Source organism: Lolium rigidum, chromosome 6, assembly GCF_022539505.1.
Source record: "Lolium rigidum isolate FL_2022 chromosome 6, APGP_CSIRO_Lrig_0.1, whole genome shotgun sequence".
Classification (NCBI taxonomy): domain Eukaryota; kingdom Viridiplantae; phylum Streptophyta; class Magnoliopsida; order Poales; family Poaceae; genus Lolium; species Lolium rigidum.
In genome coordinates, this window is record NC_061513.1 from 262,995,328 (window position 1) to 263,002,944 (window position 7,617).

The following is a 7,617-nucleotide window of genomic DNA, read 5'->3' on the forward strand; positions in this document are numbered from 1 at the left end:
GAAATGTCAGTATGTAATATTTTAATAGTTATACAGTTGTGTGTTAATTATGTAAAGAAAAGCATCGGGGGAATTTCTTAATGGAAACTTCTCTCTGTTAAACGGTAATCTGTAGCTGCTTGGAGCAATGCTGTAATATATCTCATTTGACTTCCTTGCTCTTGCTACTACTGACTTTCGTATATTGACTTTCGTATATTGTTCAAACTGACATTTATATCTGGTATGTTTCTCATACACGTGGCTGCAACGAGGACATGGTTCCAATTTACAGGTGGAGTAACCTTGAGTTCCCGCTGCCTTTCGGAAGAGTCATGAGCCTCTTTCAAAAAGGTTATATCCATGAACTGGATGAGAAGGTATACACATGTTTTGTTCTTTTCGTTTTTTCTTCTAAAGTCAGCTTCCTATGGATATTATTAGAGTCCACATTGTGTCTTAAGTTCATTTATACAGACATAATATGCCATTGCTTCAGTTAGTACTGAAGGTAGATACATGTAATACAACATTTGTCATTATTTTAGACAGGTGCATCACTAAAATTTAATGCTCTGAACTTGAAAGGTCGCATTTGGACACTGATTGCAGGTGGTGGTGCGAGTGTCATATCTGCTGACACAGTAAACTTAACTTTCTTCCAAGTCTTTTAGATAAGTTCTAAAAGTTAATTAAGATGATAACAGATCAATCTTATTTCCTTGTTCGAGATTCGGGATATGCCGCAGAGCTAGGATATTATGAAGGGTACAGTGGAACTCCCAAAGAGGAGGAGGTTTTGCAATATGCTAGATTGGTTTTGGATGTAACAAACTTGGAATCCTACGGCTCACTATTTCTGCATATTTGTTTTCTCTGTTCTGAATATCATTTTGATACTGTGTACATTCAAATCCTTACCCATCTTTATCCCTTCGTCTAAAAAAACTGGTGCCAGGAATCCAAATCAAAGGCTGCAGTGGTGAACATTTATGTTTGGAGAGGTGGTCCAAACTGGGGTTGCCATAATGTGTGATCTAGGTTCAGAGCTTGGTCTTCCAATTGAGGTATGGTCTCAAGTTCTCTTTGGTGAAGACAAATCAACCATTTGTATCTTTAGTGATTAACGAATGATCTTAGCTTCTCTAACACCAACCTCATACCTTGTGTACTACAAGAGATTGTTTGGCTATTGCCATCCCTATAACAGATGCGGTGCAGGATTACATGTTATCAAGTAATACATTTGGTTTTCTGAACATATAAGAGTGTCTCAATTACTTACTTTCTTTACCACACATTCAGGTAAAGCTTAGAATGTCAAAAATTTCAAAGCCTCCGGTCAACTTACGTATGCTAAATGTGACATTAACTTTAAAAGTTGGATAACTCTATCATCATCAACAAAATTATACATGACACAAACTAACTTGGGTTTTCCGATATTTTAGTAGATCTCTCCATTGAATTGTAGTGCCCTTTAATTTCACATTTATGTTATCCAAGATGAATAATGAATACAAACTTCAATACCGCAGCAATCATTTATTCATGACATACATTCCTCAGAAACAAGTTGAAGATAAGTGAGCTTCTCTGGAACTGGAGAATGTTTGAGAATGCAATTTTCTTTTACAATTTATGTTATCATCATGATATTTATATATGGCGACATGATTATCAACCTTCTAATCAGGATATATAACATTAATGTTTTGCAAACCTGCGATTTAGTGCCCATCATGGTCATAGGTTCCTCTGTAGTTTCTTCCAAGCATAATACTTGTGATAAGACATCAAAGGTTCATATAATACTATCCAAGTATAGGTTGGAGTGGTCCATTGCAGATTAACTTACTTCCCCACTATTCCTAATTTCAGCGGCGTGCAGACATGCAGCCTACGCCAACGCTCGTCTCTTACCGGTGAGCCGAGCCACGGACAGATAGGGGGCAGGCGGCGGTGGTGGTCGGAGGAGAAGTGAGACGGACGGCGCTGGATCGGGGAGGCTGTGGAGGAGCTCAGCAGCAATGACGAGCAGGTGGAAGGAGAGCAGCAGTAGTGGAGGTGCGTGAAGAAGACTAGAAGAATGGGGAACCACCTCCGGATTCAGCGCAAGTTGTCACTCTGGTGAGTTTAGTCACGGGGAGGGCTCGTAGACTATGGCATGCACGCGGCGGCAGACCGGTAGCGGAGGGGCACCACCTCCCCCCGCTCTATCTCCCTCCCCTTCTGACTTGTCCTATTGCAGAATCTGCTCCCTCTCTTGGTTGGGAAGACTCCAGAAGGATTCATCCGTGTTGTGATGGGTTGAGGAAGGCGGAGAGGACCTGCGATTACAGGTGATTTTCTTCAGCGTGTCGTACCACAAGCAGCATGCAGCAGCCACTATTTTTTATATACAATGTGCTCTTCATCCTCATGTTAGCTTTTCACTTAGGTACATAAGCTGCATGATGAAATGCTGCACCTACAATCTCCGAGTAATTGGCAATTTTTACATTTTGCTTAGTTTGTTGGGTTCAAACTTCAAACATAGCAGTGCCAATGTCGGCGCCTTGGCAAGTGAGTCTCGACGTGAGTGCTGGTGTCAAGGTGACTTCAACGAGCACATCAGCAGTAGCTGCTGTATGTGCGGCAATGGAGGCCTCGAGACTCTGGTCAGCACCACACCCATTCATGTCTATCTTCCCCTCTAAACTTTGGACACCTTATTCTACATATGAGTTGCCCTTTAGTTCTTTTAAGCGTGCTCGATGTTTATTTGCAGCCATGTTTGAAGTATTCATGATCCATCCATGAGATTGGCATATAGTGTACTTATTGTATCATGAATTTGTGTTCTAGGTACAAATGTGTTGGTTCAAGAGCCATTGGAAATGTCCACTTCATAGGAGTTGGCTTGGATCGTTAAATTTAAATTTAAAAATATTATGTCCACTTCATAGGAGTTGGCAAAATTCATGATCCATCCATGAGATTTGATTTCCTTGGCAAATTATGAAGGTTTCTACAGTGATAACAACTTGCTGTTTGGTAATGCATTTTAATTTTAGTGTATATCATAGTTAAGCTGGATAATGTTTCAATAAGTCAAAGCATATACTTGGAGTATTATTACTGCCTCTTCACTTTAATTGCAGCGTTCCTGTCGGAAGTTCATCCATGGCTCCTAGACAGGTTAGTGTTCTTTATGCCAAGATTAAGATATTTAATAGACACCTATTTTTTATAATATACTTGAAATGATAATGAGGTACACTCCCCTACTTCTATCCATGTACTATGTAGATGTAGGCCTTGGTTGGAGCAACTTTGCATGCACAAAAAGCGTGGAACTCGCTCTTGGTGAGGTGAGGACTGCTTACCTGGCATTATTGAAAGTACTACTGTATAGAATTGTAGCGTGTGTCTCGGTCAAGCTTGAAGGCATCAAATGTGTGCATGGTAATTCTTTGCAGATTTAACTTGTGATGACACTACTGCTCCAAACGTCTTCAATTGCTAACCCCATTAAAATTGTTCAGCGAATCAATACCATCAACAAAAATAATCGTGGAATTATTTCATGGTGAATATACTATCTAAGATCTCTAATCTTCTTTTATTGCCAATCATATATTCTTTTACTCATGAATAACACTCATATTTTCCATGTTTCTGCCAAACTGAACAACATTTTAAAAATAGCATTATTAAAACGTAGTTAAGCCAGGCTCTGTGTGATTCCAAAAGAGCCAATGGTATTGGATTTGTTATTACATAATTTTTTTATGATAGGTATATGTGATGATTATTGGGAACGGACAATACCTTGGTATAATACTAACTCTCATTCTCTTTTCACAGGGCACTGTAATGATATGAAGGAGAGCCTTTTTATTTCCAGCCTGATCGACTACATAAATTCTGGTCCTACTCTGCCTCTCAAATCTTTGTTGAAAAGGGGACCATGTTGTGTTTTCTTGCTTATGGCCTCTTCTCGACATATAATCCTTGGTCTATATCACTAATGTTTAGTACATCTATAACTTGGGTAGTTCCCGTACTTCTTAATTTCATAATATCATGAACAGGGTGTCTTCGGTACATTTTGATAACCGATAACTGACAAGTTCTCAAGGTCAATGCTTTTGATAGTGTTTATTTTATTCCTACATATCCTGGCCTCTGTTTCTTGTGTGGCCTGGATTTATTTTCTCATTATATCCTTTCAATTACACAATAGTAAATCTTCCAATCTCAGAACTTCAAATATAGCTCTTGAATGCAATAATAGGGATTTGAAACGTTTCCATTCTTGAATATTAATCTTAAGCTTGTCTTAATTTAAATTTAAACTTTCATATGATATTTCAGGTCTATGGGTCCAAGCCATAGATATTGTAGTGTTTGTTGGAACTGGCTGCAAAAATGTGTCCCCCAATATTGTAGGGGGCCTGCGATATGGTGAGTTATTTGTTATCCAGGGTATGAACAGTTCAGTAGATATCACAATTCCAGCTCTTATAGCATAGCAGAAAGTGATGAGCAGAAGTTCATTCACCTGTGCACATCCTCTTTTACAATTTTTAGCATGTTGATTCTTTGATTTGAACATCTTAGCTTTCTATCTGCAAGTATAACATTTATAACTAAGTTTTCTAAACAAAAAAATACTAGGTACCAAGGCTGAATTAAATCTCCACATTTTATGCTCAACCTATAGAATAACTGAAACACTTTTGATGTTCCATTGTTAAAGGAAACACCCATAGGAGAGCAATGGTCAGCCTCGTTGCGGGTTAACCGTTAAGCTATTTGTCTTCTCGCGCTGAACCTGTGTCTGCCTTTTATCATGCAGCTTGAGGGGGAACTTAATCTGACACTTTAGATCTGTTCAGTTATATGTGATCGAGATACTAATCAAGAACACAAATATATACATCAACTGCTGACAACGCGCTGAAATTAGAGAAAAGAGGATATCGTGGATGGCTTGCAAAACGGCTGAACCATGATATGATTGGTGTTCATAAGTACATCGATCAACATCAACAAGAAGTTAGGGTATACATGGGATATTTTGAAGTTGCATTCGTATTATTTCAGTTTTATAAACATGGATATTTTGAAATTTCATTTGTATTATTTCAGTTTTATAATAGTTGGTTAAGTTTTTGGATGTATACATTAGTGTGATGTTTCTTGCATGTAGCCGGTGGAGCTACCGTCATAGTGGTGACATGGAGGGTGAGTGGTTGGTAAAGTGTTGAATATTGTATTTTTGGTTATCAAGGAGTGACATGTTTGATTCGAGCTGCTCGAGAAGGGCCTCATCATGTGACTGGGGTGTTAATTGTAATTTCGGATAATATTACACACATATTTTTGTTATGGTTATGTCAATGTACACTTTTTTTCACCGGCAATTGTGTGTTTCTTGATTCCTTGGTTTGATAAAAGGAAAGATATGCTAGGGTTATTCAAAATTGTTGCATGAGACTTAGTAGCATCATAAAAAATATAAAAAATAATAATATGACTAACTTATGATTAAAGGGACATTCGTTCTTGGTGCCTTTATAGACGGTCACAATTTGAAGAGGATAAATTATGGGATGAGCTCTACAATTTAACTCATAGACACAATTTAAATTATATGGTTGCAATGTATTTGGCATGTTAGACGTGCATCTTCACTCAGCCTCAACCTAAATGTGCATGTGTTATGGTCATCCTCTTTTGGAGCGGTCAAGGAATAGCTATCTAAAAAAATTAGCATCCGCACCATTGGCCAGTTGATGGAGTTTACACCTGCCATTACCGAATGTTTGCAAAGCCCCTTTTATATGTTTGATACAGAAGGCTACGATTAAGGGTTGTCTCCGAATATTTATGAATATCATAGTGTTGTTTGGACTAATCAGGAAATAAGTATTCTTTTAGTTATACCTAACGGCCCAGAACACATGTGTGGGACTTAGCGCGAAAGAGTAACAAAAAGATCTAGAACTTGAAACCAAACAGATGCATAACAATAATGTTTCTTATTGCGTCCGGTATTATCACATGGTAGTACATTATGATATCCCTGATTTATTTTAAAGTTTTATATTGAGTTATGAATTATATATGTGCACTGAAAAATGAAATTTGAAGACCCGTTGCAACGCACGGGCATTTGTACTAGTCCACAAAGAAAATCTCCAACCTCCCCCAAATCAGCTCGATGCAACCACCGTGTACCATCGGCTGCGCAGCTCCAAGCCCGTTCCCGTTGCCGCGTCTCCCTACCTCTTCGCTGCTCGCGTAGCTCCGGCCGCCGGCCTTGGAAGCCTCCGCCACTGAGCCACCCCGCCATCCTCCACGCGCCAGATCGTCCCAGCTCCCCAGCCAAAGCCGTGCGCCGGCCGCAGCGCCACCTCGTGGCCAAGAAGGCCGCAGTTAGGACGACGGTGAGATGCGCCTCCTCGAGGTCTGCATCGACGCCGACAAGCCCATCGCGGAGCCACGCTGCCCCTACCCCTCGGAGTCCGCACGGCCGTCCGCTGCTACAAGCGGCCGCCAGGCCTTTGTTGCCCCCGGTCGCCGACCCTGCTACAAACCGTGCTCGCCTTTGCTACTAGCCGCCCGCCTCGGCTGCCCGCTGCTACAATCTGCCGCCAGCGCTGCTACCAAAGGCCGCCGGCGATGCTACCAAAGGTAGCCGGCGTTGCTACAGTCCGTCCACCGTCGGTGCTACTTCAATTCATCGTCGGCGGCGCTGCTTCAATCCGTCGCCGGCGGCGCTACGCCCAGCGCCCGGCGTTGCTACAATCCGCCCCAAGATGCCTCTCTGGCCGTTGCTGTTGCTGCGAGCGGCACTCGGCGTTGCTACTAGCAGCGCCATGCTTTGCAGCCAGCGGCAATGGCAGTTGCTGCGAGCGGTGGCCGGCTTGCTACTAGCAGCGGTGACTTGCAGTCAGCGGGCGCCCGGCGTTGCTACTATGGGCGCCATGAGTTGCTGCGAGCTACCAACGAGACAGGGATGCTGCAAAGGTTCCGGCTGTCTTCTCCGGCGACAGTGCCACGATGGGGAAACGCTCCCATGGCGAACGGCGATTGCTGCAATGGGAGGCGGCGAATGCTACTATAGTGGACAGCGTCTGCTCTGACCATTCGTGACATCTGCTACGACGGGGCGTGGATGGCGACCTCGCCGACGCTGAACGGCTACCTCGACGGAGTTGGTCGCGGGTCAGGGCCAAGCGGACCGCGCCTATGGCGATGGGTCCAGGAGCGCCGATTCGCTTGAGCGAGTACGCGGAGAAGTCTACGTCGCCGGAGATGCCAGTGGAGAGGGCGACAGTGCTGCCGGCGTGGCGGGCGGCAGCTCTACCGGCGTAGGGGACGGACCACGACGTTGGCACTGCAGATATCCCTCGTGCGATGTGTTTCTTACGCTTCTTTTTCTACTGCGCTGGAGCGTTGACTCCGAATGAATGGACTTGATCAACCGCATCCAACGGCTGGCGACCCGGGGGATCCGGGGATTTGATCCCCCGGGGGACGCTCAGCACTGCCCTTATTATTAGGTATAGATAAACACAGCTGAAAAAAATATTATATCTAAATATTGGATCAACCCGAAAAACCCATTGGGCCAGCGAGGCCGCT

General features: G+C 42.9%; 1 long non-coding RNA gene across 1 annotated transcript; it reads left to right on the plus strand.

The window, feature by feature from the left end:
• Positions 1–761: 761 nt before the first annotated feature.
• LOC124665630 lies at positions 762–5,022 on the plus strand. The gene is made up of 10 exons (XR_006990638.1): positions 762–805; positions 938–1,046; positions 1,861–2,109; positions 2,231–2,321; positions 2,492–2,639; positions 2,827–3,015; positions 3,123–3,159; positions 3,271–3,332; positions 3,829–4,428; positions 4,823–5,022. It is a non-coding gene; the product is annotated as an uncharacterized LOC124665630 (long non-coding RNA).
• The last annotated feature ends 2,595 nt before the right edge of the window (positions 5,023–7,617 follow it).